This window comes from Pararge aegeria, chromosome 12 (genome assembly GCF_905163445.1).
Source record: "Pararge aegeria chromosome 12, ilParAegt1.1, whole genome shotgun sequence".
NCBI classification, from domain to species: domain Eukaryota; kingdom Metazoa; phylum Arthropoda; class Insecta; order Lepidoptera; family Nymphalidae; genus Pararge; species Pararge aegeria.
In genome coordinates, this window is record NC_053191.1 from 1,362,587 (window position 1) to 1,382,792 (window position 20,206).

The window sequence follows — 20,206 nt, forward strand, 5'->3', positions numbered from 1 at the left end:
AGAATAATTTTGTTAACAATATTATTACACTAAATAAAGTAAATATTACAAATACAGAGTGATATAAAAGCTGAAAATAAATAAGTACGTATAAACAGTTTTTAAATCCTGATAAATAAACAAACATCTTATATTTAACAAAAAGGCGCAGTCGGTGGCCACCATAGTGGTGTTGATTATACGGTGGCTATTCAACACTATCAATTGTGACTTCGTAGAAGCCATAACATCGTTAGCTATATTTAACTTTCCCTGACCGATTTTGGCCACGGTGGACAATCTAGAGAGGGATTTATACTCTTTATTTGCACACTAAAATTAAAAAAAAAATCAGAAGAAGAATAATAAAAAACAGATAGAAGCAGTATACATTTTCCGACTACGCGGGAGACATTTTACTGTTTGCGCAATCTCAGGTGCGCCCTCTATTCCCTCACTCTCGTAGTCCGATGGGACGGCAGCTCCGACACGATCGGAGAGAGATCAGGTGCAGGACCGACCAGCTTAGCATGCTCTCCGAAGCACGCAGACTCGTTGGTGGTTACTGCTTGGCATCGAACATACGACCCAATAGACCAACAAGGCAGAAATATACATATATTGCAGGGCTCTTATTAGTTCACATGGTCTGGTGGTAATACAGTGACCCCTAAGGATAAAGTGCTTTGTTTCATGGTACGTACTGCACATGTCACTAGTGACGTCACATCCGTTCAGCGCACGCCGGTCACCGGCCTCGCACAATGTCAATTCATTTTACATTCACATTAATTACATAACCAATTATTTGTATTATTTAATGCCGGAACTGTATTATCATATCAACGCGACAAAAGCAATGTGATATGAAAAATAAATTTAAATTCAATTCAAATAGGTCTTATGAGCAGTTTTTATTTGTCTAGTCCGTCCGTTTGGAGTTACTCTCCCATTGGTTTTACAGGCAATGGCAGGCTCTACCGAGAAGAAGCCTCTAATAAAAATTCAGCGGCAAAAATAATAACAATATGTTTATTAACTTTGAAGCACAGGTCCAGGTGTATATACGCCATTAAGTTTATTTTATTATACTTATTCTTATCATACTCTTTTATTGCACAGCACAGCTTGCATAAAGTTTTTTTTAAACCTAATTGCGTGACGATTGGTGAATTTCTTGATGTCAAAGTTGCCTGGAAGCAATCCCCTCCGCTTTCATCTCACACAAGATAGAACAATGATTCTGCATCGAAAGTAAGTAAATAATATAAATTTAAATATTTTTACCCTCTCAATTATTACTTTGTATTTTTAAGAAAGCTGTCAAAACCACTATAGTTTACATTGAAGACGACTTGTAATAGTATTTACTGTTGTTAACGTATTTATGATATGTTATAGCATATATTAGTTTGTTATTATTTTTTTTTTTAATATTTTGTATATTAAGTATGTATTATTTTATTTGTGTAGTCTAGTTTAAGTATTAGTATGTAGTTATTAGTATTTTTTTTTAATATGCACAACCTTATTTAATATTTACGTATGCTTTCCTTTTGTTTTCCTTATCCTAAGGTTGCCTGGAAGAGATCGCTACAAAGCGATAAGGCCGCCTTTTGTATACTTCTTCAGTCTGTGTTTTATTTTATTCTTCTTCTGTATTTTTATTAGTGTGCAAATAAAGAGTATAAATAAAATAAATAAACGTTTAATTTTATCAAATTATTCACAATTCATAACTAGCTATATTTTAAACATGTTTTAAATACGAAAATATTGCCTTTATTACATTTTTAATAAAAAAGCGCACGTCGCTGGCTGTATATGAATTTACCTTGGCGTGCGAAAAAAAAGCCGGCGCGCCATTTTCTGTGATTGATATTTTCGCTTTTCGGTTCGGTTTATTATACATGTTCACCACTCAATTGTAAATATGTTAAAAATAATAAAAAAATAGTTATAAGAATGTCATATACAAAGTATCTGTTGTATGTCAGAATTTAAAATAAGAAAAAAAAAAACTCCGAATTAATGTTTCGTGGCACTGACGTATTAAGTCATGGCAAAGAATTCATTTGCAGACTAATAACACTTCAACCAGTCAAGTTATTTTGCCTCGAACTTCAAAAACTAAATCTTTTATAATTGTACGTAATAACTTATACAACAACACTTCTATATCTCTACGAAGTATGCTGATTTTTTAAAAGGCCTTTTGCAGACGCGGACAAAGGCGGGAAATATCTTGCAGTAACTATATGTACGATGGGGATTTCTGAGCTATGTTAGCCTCAAGTTCACTATCAGTATACAACATAGAAGATAATCTATAATTCCATTGTGTGGCGACAGTCGAAGTTCTTGTAACCTAGAGACAGTAACATTGCCAGTTTTTGCGGGTCCCTGTGACCTCAGCTTCGCTTTCACGCATTGTTCTTAATTGTGTCGACGCGATGTCACTCCAGTATTCACTCTTGATTGCGTTATAAAAATAACAATGCATAAATTGGTAAAATAAGTTTTTTCTCTACATTTCTCGTCTTACTGAAAAATATTAATTTTTGGAAAATCATGGGCTCCAGGAGTGTTAATTTTATAGCGGGAGTGCTTATGTTGTCTATTTTAGTTTGATTCAGATAAAACCTATCTCAATATACACGTTAAAAAAGTAGTAAAGTATTTTAAAACATCTAAAAAATAAGAAATAACTACAATTTTGTAGGCCGTAGTCGACCACGCTGGCCCAGTGTGGATAGGTGGACTCCACACACCTTTGGCAACATTATGTAGAACTCTCAGGCATGCAAGTTTGCTTACGATGTTATCCTTCACCCTAGAAGCAAGTGATATTTTAAATACTTAAAACGCACGTAACTTAGAAAAGTTGGAGTCGAACTCGGCCCCCCCGAAAGTGAAGTCGAGCATCTCCTACCCACTGGGCTATCACCGCTTAATATAAATATAAAATAAAATAATATTATTATATTATTTCTCATTAGTGTTCGCGAAGTTGCATCATAATCAGGTCACTAAATGCCAGTCGGTCGCATCCTTGTAGACATTTTGCTCATCCCAGCGGCATCGAAGGTGCAACCTTTATAATAGACAATAATATGATAATTGCCAATTATATAACTACTTAGACCTAGGTATTTCGTAAGCTTACCCATCAGACAATTGAGTTATTTAAGGCGCATTAATAATATTAATATTAGAAGCAAAAATAAACTCGTTGTGCAGTTTACTAGGCTACGCAAAATTACAAATTCATTCAAGGGCAAAATGTATATTATTTTATAACAAATTACCAAATGAAATCTTTAAGATGTCTCTCAATAAGTTCAAAGTTTATATAAAACGTAAGCTTACAGAAAAATCCTATTATAATATTAAGGATTACTTAAACGATAAAATAGCTTGGGTGTGATTTGCTCTAGCTTCATAGCTTAATATAAATTTACTGTGAGATGGTGATAACAAAAAAAAAATACCCGGCTAAGTTTGTTGTGGGCTCTTCTTAGACCAGGGCGCGTTTGGAACCCTCGCAGCTTTAGGTTTAAGTTGGCGAACGAAGTTATCCCCTTCCAATTATGTAAACAAATATGTATGAACGCTTCATAAGTGCCTGTGATAGGCCTACATGAATAAAGAAATTTTGAACATGAATTTTGAATTTGCTTTTAGTAATATACTGCATCATCACCAGGGATAAATTGAATAAAAAAAAACCTGTGTGTACTTATGTACACGCGTTATAAGTTATACTTCTTGGGCGTAACAAGATAAAACCTTCTAAAAATTGAATGTATCGCCTTTCGCGTTTGCTGAAAAACGGCACTAACAATAGAAAAAAGGTATTTAATATATTGAAAGTTTTATTATAACGCATTATCTAGTTAAATAATTGGTAATTTGGAAGCTCCTGAACTTTTGCATACCCTTTCATTGTCTGCTAAGAAGAAATTACCTAGAGTTGCTACGCGCAAAACTTTTTATGTAAACAGCGGTAGAACGAATTTGGGTAGGAATGCCGCTCTAAATCGCCTAAGTCGTGTCTATAATGATCTTACTCGCGCAAAAAACAATATAGATCTATTTTGTCAAAGGCCAAAGAATTTTAAACGCCAAGCAATCCGGACGGATAAAAACGGATTTGCAAAATTATTTTGTGAAACGGATTTATTTCGAAACAGGTTCTTTAAATTTCTTAGTGCTGATTATTGTTTTGGAGACTCCGAGAGAAAAATGACGGCAAATGAACCGCTAACCGTATGAACCGAGAGTTTAGATGAAAGTAAGAAAATTCAAACAATAGGTCAGCAAAACAAGCCAACATCACGCGGTGTTCCCAGGCGGTCACCCATCCAAGTACTGACCGCGCCCGATGTTGCTTAACTTCGGTGATCGGACGAGAACCGGTGTATTCAACATGGTATGGACGTTGGCGACAGTTAACACAAAATTTACAAACACGTACCACTATGTTTTTTTTTAGCGTTTCTTTTTTGGTTTAAACTTTGATTTTATTTTTACTTTTTGTTTAATTTAATTCCAAGTTCACATACTTTCGGTTATAGCTTAGAACAAAACTTGTTATTACTTATATTTAGATCTACCTTTAGTTAATACCTGTTTTGTGTACCTAATAACAATAAATAAATTTATGGACACGTGCTCCTTGCATACCCTGTAAATTGTTGCTCGGTTAAAAGAGCTCTTTATAGTGATACATTTTTTCAGAAGCCTCATGGGACGTTCCTCAACTTCAACAATCAACTTTTCGTTTGATTTTGGAACACTTCCTATCTTTGAAGTGTTTCTCTATGCCTGGGGAGTTCCCATCGTCGACGTTTAGAAATTGTTTCTCTGAATATTTATACTACTTGGATAAAGAATTTTTGAGTTTGACTTAGAGTATATGTTTCTATAGGAATTAGGTGTGTAAGAATCAAGCTATTTGTTTGCTTGATCGCTTTACACGAACTGATAGGGTATATTAGCCAAATTAACTTAACAAACACGACAGTGTCCCTAGCAAGACCGGAAAGAGCTGGTGTTGTTCTTTTACTCTCAAATAATAATATATTCTATATCAGAATAATATTGCAACAATATTTATAAAAGAAGATTAATTTTTGTAATTAATTGAATTATAAACAGTTTCAAGCATTGAGCGAAATATTGAAGCGTGCGAACAACTTAACAGTATACCATCCAGTATATTCAGAGATAGTAGGATATAGCCATTATGAGATGAAGAATCTTAAAATCGTACCTACCTACTAGTAATACCTTCATTTGTAGGAAGGAAAAACTCCAAGGAATCCAGTTATAATCTGATCAGGAAAGACAATAAAAATATTGTGACACTTAAGGAAAACTAAATTTAGGTCACTTTGCTTGATATAAATAATGCTAAGCTATTTGACAGTCAGTTGAGGCCTCATAACTACTTCGTCAAGTATAATTTATAACTTCCTCTTAGTCCAGTGGTTAGCATGATCAACTAAGAGTTACAAAGTCGTTCCTGGATTCAGTTCCCTGGTCAGGCAAAACATTTTCGATAATGCACTTTTCTTTTGTAATAGTTTCCAATAGAAGCTTCCCATTAGATCAGACCACAATCGAATCAATTTAGAAATATTAATTCAAGAATGGATTCGAGTCACGTGAAGAGAACCTGAGCCTCGCATTTAAATGCCACAGCGCCAAAGTCTTCTTCTTAGACGGTACATTTGGAACCCTCGTTCGTTTGAATGAGAACTTGAAGTAAGTACGTCCATCTTAGCATGATCACCTACTGATTACTAAGTCGTTCCTGGATTCGGTTCCCTGGTCAGGCAAAACATTTTCGATCTTGGACTTTTCTTTTGTAATATTTTCCAATAGAAGCTTCCCAATATATCAGACCGAACCTGAATAAATATAGAAATAATAAATTCTTATGTTGACCACGGGAAGAGAACCTGACCCTCGCATTTAAATGCCACAGCGCTTATGTCTGAACTTCTTGGACGGTACATTTGGAATCTCTATCTCTATCTCCAAAGACGAATCTCATCTTATCTTAGTCTTTAAGTAAGAGTCTAATGCCAGTTTTCACTAACCAATAACAAGGTAATGCCTAAATAAGTAACGCCTTATCTAGGGAAATTCCTAGGCGTCTTTCAAGCCTTCACCAATAGTTATGTCACCTAACCTTAAAGTTGGTGTAACGTTTTTTTTCAATAGACATCGCCTACATCATTAAGCATTCCATTTAGGCGATGCCTTGGTTTAGTGAATACGGGTATGAACCCAAACTCTTAGTTGACTCCTTTGCTGAAGGATACTCAAGACAATTCCAACCATTTTGTATGATGTGTTGTCGGTCACGCTCTCATATAATATAATGTGGAGCACTCGTGACCTCGTAGTTATCGCCACCATGTACATTTTATTCTGTAATCCATACAACTAAAGTGCCATCTATGGGCCTAATCGAATAAATAAATATATTAAAGAGTTATAAGTTTTCTCGACATTATTAAGAAACCCTAAAAAAACTGTTTGTTTTTGCACAAACGCGGAAATGGGTGGTTACCGACGCGTTTGCATCGAGATTACAGTTAATTATTAACGTACCTATTCGCTAGGTTTTTTTTTATTCGACTACATGTTAGCCCTTCACTACAATCTCAGGTAAGTGATGATTCAGTCTAAGATGGTAACAGGCTAACCAGTTAGGAGTATAGGAGTCTAAGCGACATCGAACCGCTAAATAGCTAAGCGTTATCCTATGATATTCTGCACCTAAAGATAAAATTTACAAGCAATTCTTTTTTAAGAAATTCATAGCACGAAACAGTTGCATGATGGACGATGGATACTTGAAATACAAGAAAAGCATACGATGTTTAAAAAAATATATACTTTTTATGCAAATACGGCTAAACAGTAAAACGGATCTGGCCAATGTTTTGCACAGAGTTAGCTTGCATTCTGGAAGACTTTTTAGCCCATGAAAATTAACGGTTCCTGTGGGATTTAAAAAAAACTTAATTGGCCGGGGTCGGTGGAACAACCAATCATAAAGACTACATGTGAATACAGACGTATTAACTGTTCACCCCATATGTTTAAAGCTGGTCGTACACCTAACTTCGAACGTTCTTCGTTTTATATCGTAGCCAAACAAGGTAAATAATGAATCCATGTCGTTTGCGTGAACATGGTATCGTTGGGGAAGACGAATAATATACAAAAAATCAAGAGGTATTTTTTTACATCTAAATTTAGTTTGGTTTGTTTGTTTTAAACATATCTTTAGTAATTAAATATCAACATATCGTATCCTAGCGTATCCTAGCGACTAGCTAAGGTTAAACAAACAAATAATTTATTACTTACAGTTTAGCAGGTTACAAATATTTTGGATATTGGATAGAAGCAGAAGCTACTTTGTGGAAATCCATGATATATAAACCGGAGCATCCTCAGAAGATGTTGACTTAACAATGAATAACTATTCATTGTAAAGTCAACAACTCTTGAGGATGCTCCGGTTTATCCAAAATTTTTGTAACCTGCTAAACTGAATAGTTATTCATTGTTAAGTCAACATCTTCTGAGGATGCTCCGGTTCCAGAGCGAAACGTGCGTAGAGGGTACATTGTCGAAGGTCTGTTTGGTGTGGAGAAATTCTGTCCAAATTTCATGTCTAAAAGAGTTAAAATTCAAAATTTAGTTTTTTTTGATTTTTTCTAATCAATAACGCCCCCACTATACACTTCGGAGACTTAACACTTATAAAAAAGTTAGCCTATCCATTAAGTCAATGTATCCTCTACATGGATGCAAAATTTCAATTTAATCGGATGTATAGTTTAATAGTTTTAACGGAACAACCGTAAAAAACTCTATAGATTTATAAATTAGTATAGTATATCTTTACTATAATATAATTATGTATATATACTTACTTATTATTACTTTATTATTACTTTACTAATATTATAAATGTCAATGTAAGTTTGTTTGTTACGCTTTCACGCAAAAACTACTTAACCGATCCTCATGAAACTTTGTACACATATTCTTGGAACTGTTTGAAGTTATAAAGGATCTTTTTATCCCGAAATTAAGCTCGATTCCTTTGGGAGAGGGTGTTTGACGGTTTTACACCATAACGCCGACAAATTGTAACCGATTTAAATAATTATTTTTGTACTATAGAGGTTATAATATGTGTTTAATTTTGCCCAAACTGTGGTTGGAGATAAAGGACAGAACTCCTCAGCGGACAGCAGCAAACCACTCATTTAAGGCTTAGCGATACTGAATACTTTAATTTTTTTTAGATCAACAACTAAATTTAATGCAACATCTAAAACAAAATCAAACGCAGACGAAGTTGCAGGCAACAGCTAGTTATGTATATTTTAAGTATTTACATATATTATTCATATATGTATTATTGATAAAAATATTCATCAGTCATCTACCCATGTCAGTCATCTCTGATGAAGCCCTAAAATAGTAGCTTGTGTTATGGGTACTAAGATAGCTGATAAATATTTTTAAATAATATATATAAATATCCAGATAAACACCCAGACACTCAACAGCATACATGTTCATCACACAGACATATCCAGTTGTGGGAATCGAACCCACAGTCTTGGACTCAGAAAGGTTCACTGCCCACCGCAAAATAATGCCGTTAAAAATACGTAAGTTGCGGCGCCGACGGCGTGCGTGTGTGGGAGCAGCATTAAACGTCTCCGGTGACCGGTTGTCATTGAGTGTAACGCGAAACCAGTGGCATATGGCATTGGGTGGGGGATCATGTGCGCTCAACGATAATTGCCCACAATCTAATTATATCGATTACTTTATATTGTGATGGAAAATGTTTGCGAATTACTTAATTAGTCCAGCCAGTTACTGCGTAGTCTCTCTTATTCTGCCTATACTCATCTTCGTCACCCTCGAGCTATTTCCGACCTATTGGCGCAGTGGGCTGCTTTCTGAGTCATGTCTGTGGGATCGATTCCCACAACTGGAAAATGTTTGTATAAACATGAATTTTTTTCAGTGTCTGGTTAGTTATCTGTATATTATAAGTATTTATGTATCATCATCATCATCAACAACCCATCACCAGCCCACTACAGGGCACGGGTCTCCTCCCAGAGTGATCAATGAGAAGGTATTAGGTTTTTTTATTTAAACGTATTAAAAGTTTCATGAAGATCGGTTCAGTAGTTTTCGTATGAACACGTAACAAACAAACTTACATTCACATTTATAATTATAATATTAGTAGGGATAGGGATTCTAGTTATTTTCGTTACCATAACACAAGCTACGCTTAATTTGGGGCTAGATAGCCATGTGTCTACTGTCAAAATATATTTATTATTATTATTATTTATTTATGTGCCACTGCAGACCTTTTACGGAACAAAAGGGTATCTATAGTTAAAGCCCACCACGCTTTCCCAATTAGATAGAATACATTACACATTTTGTTTACGTGTGTGAAAATTGAAAGGTACATTTCTTATTTTACGATACTTTTTTTTTCTTTCAGGCAACCAATGGCGAATGGAAACAAATAAATAAAACAGGTAGGTAGGTGCATATGTACATATCCCCGTAGAAAATATTTCAATACCTTTTTCCCATATTATGTAATGTATATACAACAATACTTGTAATTAAATGCAAATGAATAAATATTCAACCGCCATTACGTACCTAAAAATATAACAAATAAAGTATAAAAATGAATAAATAATTTTATATTTTAATGATGTTTAACATTTTTTATGAGGAAAATTTTAATATAAGGAAATTTGACAAAGTTAATTTAATATAAGGAAATTGATAAGTTTATTGTGAGATAAATATATGATTAATAAACCAAACAGAACCATGAAATATAAACGCAATAGAGCAATTTTATAGCGCCACCACTATCGATGCCTCGCCACAGGTCTGCAACATTTCGTGGCAGTTTTACATATCTTGCCACCAAATGCTGGAACGACATCCCACCACCTTTTAGAAATGCCAATCCAAAGTTTTGCTTTAAAAAATCATATCGCTATTATCTACTGAACATTCAAAATCTAATGTGGCACTATCTTACAATAATAAATACTAAAAACTAAAAATTATTATCTGACTAACATACTTTTCCATTACTACTTAAATAAAAATGAATTTTCATCTCTTTTCCATAATGAAGTTTACTTTCTTTTATAAAGTTTATACTTTTTGTTTTTATATGTGATTTCATAACTGGACTTCCCGCAACTCAATAGGTACTGACTACCAGCGTTGTGGGTACATTAGTATCCGGAACATTAAGCTGAGTCAGAACCTTTTTATTGGCACGACTCATCAGAGACTAGATTTAAGCTATTATTAATTAAGTACAAAATTTTAAGTTTCTACGTATGCATTGTGTTGTTCTGGTGAATAAACAAATTCTATTCTATTCTATTCTATTCAATTAAGATACTGTGTTTTGAAACCACGATATTGTTTACTAGCAAAAAGGAGTTCAAGGGCAGTTCTATATTGGTGTAAATTATGTCCAATTCTAGACATCGCACGTGTCCTTTACGATAATTGATTCAAGGGGCTATCAAACAATCAAGTTATGATGTGCCGTCATAAATCAAACGTAAACTCTATGAGGTTGGCCGCACATGGGGGGTAATAAAAATAAATAAAATACTTTATTTGGGTAAAAAAACTATTTTAAAAAACTTTATACATCTCTCAACCCAAATAACAGGTGTAAATGTAGTCCTTAGGCACAGAATTAAGGTCATACAGAAACTGTGTACCCGACTTATATTGAAGCATCAAAAACGACTCCACTTTAGTAGTGTTTCTCTAACAGGTCACTTAGCAGTTCACAGTAATTATTTTACCTCTAATGTTCGAAACGTTTACAGAAAAGGGAAAAATGGAAAAATTTGTGCGCTGGCAACATTCCGTGGGTGTAGAACATATTGTATACAGATCATACAAAAATGCTTTGTATACAATAATCGCTGAATGAGGATTCGGTATGCTCTTAATTCTGTGGTGCTAGGTGTACTTTTTGCAACCCGATCTCCGGTTTTTCAATGCTTTCCTGTTGAACTTCTGCTTTATTTTGTCATTTTAGGAAAGATATTTGTGTATACTCGTTGTCTATTGTGAAGTTGCACATTGCCGGAAGTATAAAAAAGCCGACTTTTAGAAATTTGCTATATCACAGTTTCAGACTTGTCCTGCATCTGCAAAAGCAGCTCTTGCTATCTAACTGACTTTTTATTTATGGCTATCCGTTACAGTTTTCGAAAAAAATGTACAGCTAAGCCTTTTACATAGTCTGAAACTCTGTTTTTCTAATGGTGCTAAATCTTTAGCACCATTGACTTCTACTGCCTGAGCGGTAAGCGGTGTATATTATGTAATATGTAATTGACTTACAAGAAATGGTCATAAATTAGTGACATCTGCATATCGTCTGCGAAAGGTACATAAGTTATTTGTGGGATTGAGTATATAATATGATTCCTAAGGTGATTTTGGACCTAACAATGCATAAGTTTAAAGAATGTGTTAAAACACATTAATTACAGCGAGGTTACTATACAATTGATGAATTTCTTAATGACAAGGTTGCTCCGCTTTCATCTCTCACAAGATAGAAAAATTAATGCTAAAATGTAAAATGTAAATTGTTTTTTTTGTAAAAGAGCAACTGCTGAGTTTCTTGCCGGCTTCTTCTCGGTAGAATCTGCCTTCCGAACCGGTGGTAGAGTGACGACACACAGACATACTTGACGTTTCAAAAGTGCTTATTTTGGCCTACTTGAAATAGATGAATTTTGAATTTTGAATAATGACAGAATGAATCAATACTCTTTGGCTATCTAACTTGAATATTTTTTCTGTGTATCACAGAATAAATATTCAAGTTAGATAGAGTATAGCCATCTCTTCGTTCTAATCTTTGTATTTAACTAGATGTATTTCGAAAAAGTTAGTTACGTTGTAAAAACCTATGGATGTGTATGAAGCGCATTGCTTTCTCCATTCTAACGCATTTCAATTATCTAGTAGTACTTTTAGCCTCTGGTTTTCCCCATCTTCGTTGTGTACTCTTACTTAAGAGCTCCACCACCAGATATGATACTAGTGAAGAACAGTGATCTACATATTTAAAAGAGAAAAAAGAGGAAAAAGAGGAACCGCTAAAAAATACAACATTTTTTTTTTTTTCGTTATTTGCACTGCACGGTGCTAGCTAATGTGCGCTCGGCTTTACTGTGAAGGAAGTTGTGAAGACACAGTATGTCCCTTGACGTGTCCAACGCATAATTTGAGGATCTCCCTGACACATCGGTGTGTGCCATGACAGTAAGATCTTTAGATCTAGGTTAGATTTCAGGCGCGGGTCAATTCAATCACCCATTTCCGGCCCACTACAAAGCACGGGCCTCCTCCCACAATAAGAAGGGGTTAAGGCTGTAGTCCACCTGACTGGCCCAGTTCGGATTGGTGGACTCGACGCGCCTTTGAGAACTTTATGTAGAACTCTCAGGCATGCAGGTTTCCTCACGATGTTTTCCTTCACAGTTGAGGCAAGTGATATTTTATTTACATAAAACGCATAAAACACAGCGGTTCAATTTAGGACTGATTAATTAGTAAATTGGACAGATTTAGTCTGACGAGGATTTGGCCATAGTTGTGTAGCGATTTTGGGTTTCAGTAGCCTATAAATATTGTCTAGGTCAACATGACTGACTGAATGACTCGGATAGACATAGACAGTAAAACATTTGTTTTCGCCGATTCTGGATGAGTGTATATGATATGCCAGACTCCCCACTAAACCCGGATACTGTCCTACAGTTGTTTTTATAATGCAACAGTTTTTTTAACATTTTATTTTTATATCTATGCGCGCTTATTTATTATATCATGCTAACTTTCTCAAATATGTTCATTGTGTGTTTTTGTTTTATTCATTGCTTCTTAGTCTCAAGAAGCCTTGTTAGTGCATTAACAAGTTACACAAACAGCTGTAAAATAATAGATAGGTACTTACTTACTTAACTACCGGCGAAGTGTGAAATGATTAAGCTTTCCGTGGGTTCCGTATAGCGTTGCATTCCGTGTAGCGTTTGTGCGTTCGCACAAAGCAATTTGCATTTCTTTCACTTAAAAGATTATTATATAAACATATAAACTATATTTATAAACTTAAATCACGTGAATCCCTCCGTGAAAAATTTAAAGAAATAAGTATCCTTACGGTAGCCTCACAATATATTTGTAACAACATTGTATTGTAACAAAATATAAAATGTAAATTTTTGATGTTGGAAAAGAGCAATTGCTGAGTTTCTTGCCGGCTTCTTCTCGGCAGAATCTGCCGAACCGGTGGTAGAGTCACTACACACGGACAGACTTGACGTTTCAAAAGTGCTTGTATTAGGCCTACTTAAAATAAATGAATTTTGAATTTTGAATTTTTTTGAAAATTTAATACTTAATTATAATTTGCTGTTTTGACTTTTTATCAGTAAAACTGTTTAATTAACCATTTTTCCTCTATTTAACTAATTTAATAGGTATTTCGTCTATTGTGTGTGTTATTATGTATAATTTTAGGAATTTATAGTTTTGTTTCTCCAGCTTAGTATTAAATTCAAGATTGTATTTTCATTACTTAACTCTGTCTTATAACTTTTTTTTATTACTCATGCGGGATAAGTAGTATCTTAGTACTCGCCGTTGCGGTTGAAAAAGAGCTGTTTGCCCATTTTAAAATGACGCGTGAGTTTTTTCGTCAATGAAACTGTTTATTTGAGTGCGACAAGTCTAATTGGCGCACGCCCTTTGGCTCGTCAAAAAATGATGAGGGCATTATAAGAGAGTTGTCGATGCGTAGGTTGCTCCAAGACGTGCAGAGGATCTTAATGGCCCAGCGGGATTTACCTTTACATAAGGTACCTGAGATTGCAGACACCAGCATCCTCCTGTTTTCCCTGCTCCTCTGTAAATGCAGCTGTTGCACATACAGATGTGCAACTATTACGGAAAATGGATGACCTTATGAAAAAAATGGTTGAGTTTATAGACAGCCAAGGTAGTCCTCTCGCTCTTGCTCGCAACGACAACAGACTTCTTCTCGCTCTGGTTCCCAACTGTGCTGGTATCACAAGAAATTTGGCAGTAAAGTCTCAAAGTGTAATTGTGTAGAATAAGTAAATAACGTGAGTAAGTAAATAATGTACGTGAGTTCGTAATCATGTCAATAAATAAAAAAGTTAATAAAATAAGTAAATCATGAAATAAGTAAATATATAGGTAAGTAAATAATATAGGTAAGTAAAAAATATACGTAAGTATATAAAACGCGTAAGTAAATAGAATAAGTAAATAACGGGAGTAAGTAAATAATATAAGAAAGTTAATAAAACGCGTTAGTATTTAGAATAAGTAAATAATGTGAGTAAGTAAATAATAAACATAAGAAAATAAAACGCGGTAGGAAATAGAATAAGTAAATAATGTGATTAAACAACGGCCAAAAATAAAGTTAGTAAATAATGTAAGTAAGTAAAATCTATAATAACGTGAGAAGTTAATAATGTCAATAAATAAATGAAGTAAATAATATAAGTAAATGACGCGATTTCTCAGCAGTGTTCTCGAAGAACAAAATTTTATCTTTTCCCATAGTTTTATAAACTCTCCGACATCGCACATGTTAGAATATAATATCCAAATAAAAAGCATGTAATAATAAACGGGGCTAAACTTCTCCTACTGCGTTTCCATGTTTTGGCAGGTGGGCTCGTTAATTTCATACCTTGTCAGGGGTTATAATATACTTCGTCTGCTGCTTGTTGCTTATGTACGCCTGGTCCTTGGTGTTCCGTCGATCGATAACGATCTGTTGTGACTCCGCTGTCTAGAACACCCAGCAATTATGGGTTGCCGCCAGTAGCAGCAGTTTCTTTGCTGGAAGAAACTAGCATGGGATATAATTTTTGTCTCCTGCTTATAAATCCATTTTCTGTAGCCTTAGTGCTGTTATTGACCCGTGAAATATGATAGGGAACTCTAATAAAAATTGACACGCATCTCATCGAAGGCCGAACATATTTGCGTGTTGCGGAGAAGGGTATGTGATGTCACTTGATGACGGTAATAGCTGATTGTTGGAACCCTGTACTGAAACCCTGAAAATTTGTATACAAACTGGTTGGATCGTGCGTGTGGATAGAGGCCGTGCTAATTGGCGCATAGTTTTAAGGTGTTATTAAAGTTTTTGTTTAGTTATTTATCTTTAACTAAAACGGATACTGGGGTGCAATCTTTATGCTCTTACCTGCGCCAATACCTCTTTTATGAGAGAGAAGCATATGCCCAGAAGTGTGACCCTTAAAAGCTCAGGATGATAAGAAAGAAAAGATGATGCGGACCTTTATTTGCTTTACTAGGCCATTTTGGATGGATGGAGCTTTTTCTTAGTTGGTCTTGGAACAAAATGCGGCCATAATGTACCCTTAATGACGGCCGAGTGGCTCAGAGAGCAGCGACTCTGCTTTCTGAGTCCAAGGCCGTGGGTTCGATTCCCACAACCGGAAAGTGTTTGTGTGATGAACCTGAATGTTTTTTTCAGTGTCTGGGTGTTTATATGTATTCTATAAGTATTTATGTGTATTATATTCATTAAAAAATATTCATCAGCTATCTCAGTACCCATAACACAAGCTACGCTTACTGGGCTAGATGGCGTTGTGTGTATTGTAGTAGTTTATTTATTTATTTAATGACACACCCTTAGTGACGGCCGATTGGCGCAGGAGACAGCGACCCTGCTTTCTCAGTCAAAGGCCAAAGGTTCGATTCCCACAACTGGAAAATGTGTGTGTGATGAAAATAAATGTTTTGTAGTCTCGGTTTTTATAAGTACTTTTGAATATTTCTCATAAAACTATCTTATCTTAGTACCTATAACACAAGCTAAGCTTACTTTGAGACTAGATAGCGATGTGGTTGTCGTAGTATATTTATTTATTTAATCATTTATTTCCACTACAAGTTAGCCTTTGACTGCAATCTCACCTGGTGGTCACTGATGTTGCAGTCTAACATGGTAACAGGCTAAGCTGATAGAGGGAATGGCAGTTATAGCAAACCCTCCCATTCGCAAACATTCCCAAATAACCGGAAATTGAGCGCGGGACGTCCCAGTTAAAATTCATTTATTTCAAGTAGGTCTAGTTTATAAGCATTTATGAAACGTCAAGTCAGTCTGTTTTTAGCGACTCCACCACAAGTTCGGAAGGCAAATTCTACCCAGACGAGGCCCCAAGAAACTTAGCAGATTGCTCTTTTTCAACATCATTTTACAGTTTACAATCTTTTAATTTAGAGGGATAAGAGCCTGCTTCCAAGCAGCCTTGTTGTTAAGAAATTCATCAATTGTATAGTAACCACGAATTATTATTACATTTGTTTAAGCACAGTGTTTAAACTTATGCATTGGTCCGAAATTGCCTTTGGAATCAAACCATATTCTCAATCCCACAAATTACTTCTGCATCTTTCACATGCTCTTATGTCCATTCCGAGTAAGGCGGTTATTTATATCTACTGTTCGTTTACTTAGAGCGACAGAACGGCTGCGTCATAATCTAAGTTTCAAAGAAAGATAGATTCAATGAAGATTTTTTTCAAAAAAGAAAAAAAAACAAATTCAGTTATTTCAAGTAGGCTTTATAAGCGCTTTTGAAACGTCAAGTATGTATGTTTGTAGTGACTCTACCACCGGTTCGGATAGCAGATTCTACCGAGAAGAGCCGGCAAGAAACTCAGTAGTATTTTTCCAACATCAACATTTACAATTTCTATCTTGCGGGAGATGAGAGCGAGGCTGGCTGCTTCCAATCTACCTTGTCATTAAAGAATTCATCAAATGTATAGTAACCTCGCTGTATTAGATATGTTTTTACCCTTTTTTAAATGTATGTATTGGTAGGTCAAGAATTACCTTAGCAATCATATTGTAAAAGCGTATACTTACTTTGATTCTGCAAAGAGGTGGCTTTGATGTCATGTTTAGTCAAATAACCGCTGGTTCACACGACACAAGTTGCATGCGAATTGCTTAGTTGGCAGCCAACTTCATTGCATCCTCATGAATTCTCAAATAACCGTTGCCTATTTATTAAAAGGATCAATAAACATGTCAGTGCGCTTGGTTCATTCCGTAGTTAGTAGGTCGATTACAAATGAATCGGGTGACCTGATTCGTTGTTACGAAAACTTTTTTCTCACATGTTTTATTGTCGATAGCCTCTTAAATCATAATTTTGTCTGGTGGCAGGCTTCGGTAGTGGCTAGTTACTCACCTTCAAATACTTGCCGCTAAGCGATTTAGCGTTCCAGTAAGATGTTGCGTTGAAACCAATTAAGGAGATGTGTTTTATACTTGTGTGTTTGTTTTGACGGCCGACTGGCGCAGTGGGCAGCGACCCTGCTTTCTGAGTCCAAGGCCGTGGGTTCGATTCCTACTACTGGAAAATGTTTGTATCACAAAACTCACACACGAGAATGAATGTTTTTCAGTGTCTGGGTGTTTATATGTATAATCTAAGTATTTATGTATATTATTCATAAAAATATTCATCAGTTATCTTAGTACCCATAACACAAGCTACGCTTACTTTGGGACTAGATGGCGATGTGTGTATTGTCGTAGCATATTTTTTTTTATACTACGTATAAATGATAACCGAAATTAAACTTCACAGGCTTTAGAGATACATTATGTACTGTCTCTGAGACTTATGTTTGACACGGAAAACGTATATAAACGTATATAACGTTATAGTTGGTTTTTTTAAAAACTAACTTTTTGGACAAATAACGTACGCAACAGCTATTACAAAATAACTGAAGTCTAAAACACCAGATATAAAATGAAAAAAAATAATTCTGTATTTAGGAATTTAGACCCGATTTAATTACGTACCTATTCTATTTGTCATCTAGGTAGGGTCTGTAGGATATAAAATGAAAAAAAATAATTCTGTATTTAGGAATTTAGACCCGATTTAATTACGTACCTATTCTATTTGTCATCTAGGTAGGGTCTGTAGGATATAAAATGAAAAAAAAAAATTCTGTATTTAGGAATTTAGACCCGATTTAATTACGTACCTATTCTATTTGTCATCTAGGTAGGGTCTGTAGGATATAAAATGAAAAAAAATAATTCTGTATTTAGGAATTTAGACCCGATTTAATTACGTACCTATTCTATTTGTCATCTAGGTAGGGTCTGTAGGATATAAAATGAAAAAAAAATAATTCTGTATTTAGGAATTTAGACCCGATTTAATTACGTACCTATTCTATTTGTCATCTAGGTAGGATCTGTAGGATACTTCATATGTACAAAATTATTAATGATATTCTTTTAATGTATTTTTTCTTAACTGTTGTTGCTGGGAGCCTAAGGAAACCAGCGGCCCAGGATCGTGGATTTTGGAAAGACATACAAAAGACGTATGTCTATAAAGCAGTGAACATTTTTTTTTTGTTTTTAAGATACTTTATACCGAATTAATAGTTTTTTTTTTAATGAACAGTTGATATCGCACTGTATTTTACTAGTATATACAGTGGCGTGCACTAAGTTTCTTACCAGGGTATGCATACAGCAGGAAAATTGCATAAAACGGCAAAAATCCTCCTGCTCTTCTAGATATATAGGTCAATTTTATGGTTTAGCGTATGCAGTACTTTTGTGCATGTATGAAGCGCACGCCACTGAGTATATAGATATAGATGCTAGCATGGTTTAACGAATTAATAAAGCAAGCTGGTACTTAGCACAGTGATTTCAATAATGGACCTTTTTGTAAGGACAACATTTTACTACGAAAAAGAATAAAGTTGCAAGTGACTTCAGATTGTTTTTATAAAAGCATCACACCGGTTCTTAGCACAATATAAATGCAAATCACTTGGCAATCGACGCAGTTGCGCGTGCTCACGATTACAGAATTCTCTAACGAACTTAGTAACTTGGAAGTGGAAATAAATAAACCTATACTAATAAGAAAGCTGAATATTGGACGTGTTTCAAAGTCAAAGTCAAATATTTCTTTAATCAAATAGACACGTTGTTTTAAGTTTGACGTGTCTGTCTGTGTGTGCGCGCGCGCGCACGTTTTTGTATGTGTGTGTGTGTGTGTGTTTTGTTTGCAAGGTGCATTAATCGAAATTGGGCTTCACTCACTCGTAGAATACTATAAATCTACTACGCTAAATTTCAAATTCTACATGGCCCCCAACACAAAATAGCGAATTTCATTTTTTTTAATACCTCAATATGGGTATCGAATGAAAGGGCTTGACTAGTAAAATAACGTACACTATATTGTAAGTCAGAGGGTTTCTTAAATATTTCATTAATATATTATATTTCGTTATAAATAAAACATGCATATGGATATAGAAAACCGTAGGAAAATCGTAGTCCCTAAACTCATTAATAACAATCAACCCTACAAGTCCCATATTCTTTATGGAGGCGCGGTTAGCCTAAATTGTTGGGTCATTTGCTTTTATTGATAGGCAGGCAGTGGGACGGGTGGCCTACTTTTGAAACTATGAATCAGTGTAACGTTTTATAGGCCAATATTGATATGTTTATATTTGTTATAATCATCACATCAACCCAGGGCCCACTACAGAGCAGAGGTCTCCTACCACAAATAGAAGGGGTTAAGGCCGTAGTTAACCACTCTGCCCCAGTGGTGGACCACGTACACCTTTGAGGACAGTATCTAGAAATTTTAAGCATGCAGGTTTCCTTCACAAGTGATATTTTTATTACTTAAAACGCACATAACTTAGAAAAGAGATGCGTGCTGGGATTCAAACATGGCCCCCCGAAAGTGAGGTCGAGCTCCTACCCAATGCGCTATCACCGTTTGTTATAAACATTCATTGTTGTTTGTTATAAGCATTCATTCATTGTTCAAGCTACTGAACTGTGGAATGCACTCCCAATAAGCATACGACAGTCAAGGTCACTAGACATATTCAAAAATGCTGTTAAAGCCCATTATCTTGAACAATAATGACGACAGTGATTAACTGCTACTCATATTTAAGTATGCTTTAGTATATATTAGTTTATTAT

The 20,206-nt window shown here is 35.0% G+C and overlaps 1 non-coding gene across 1 annotated transcript; it reads right to left on the bottom strand.

The window, feature by feature from the left end:
- Positions 1-4,306: 4,306 nt before the first annotated feature.
- On the bottom strand, positions 4,307-4,425 carry LOC120628495. The gene has a single exon (XR_005658966.1). It is a non-coding gene; the product is annotated as a 5S ribosomal RNA (ribosomal RNA).
- Between the last annotated feature and the right edge of the window lie 15,781 nt (positions 4,426-20,206).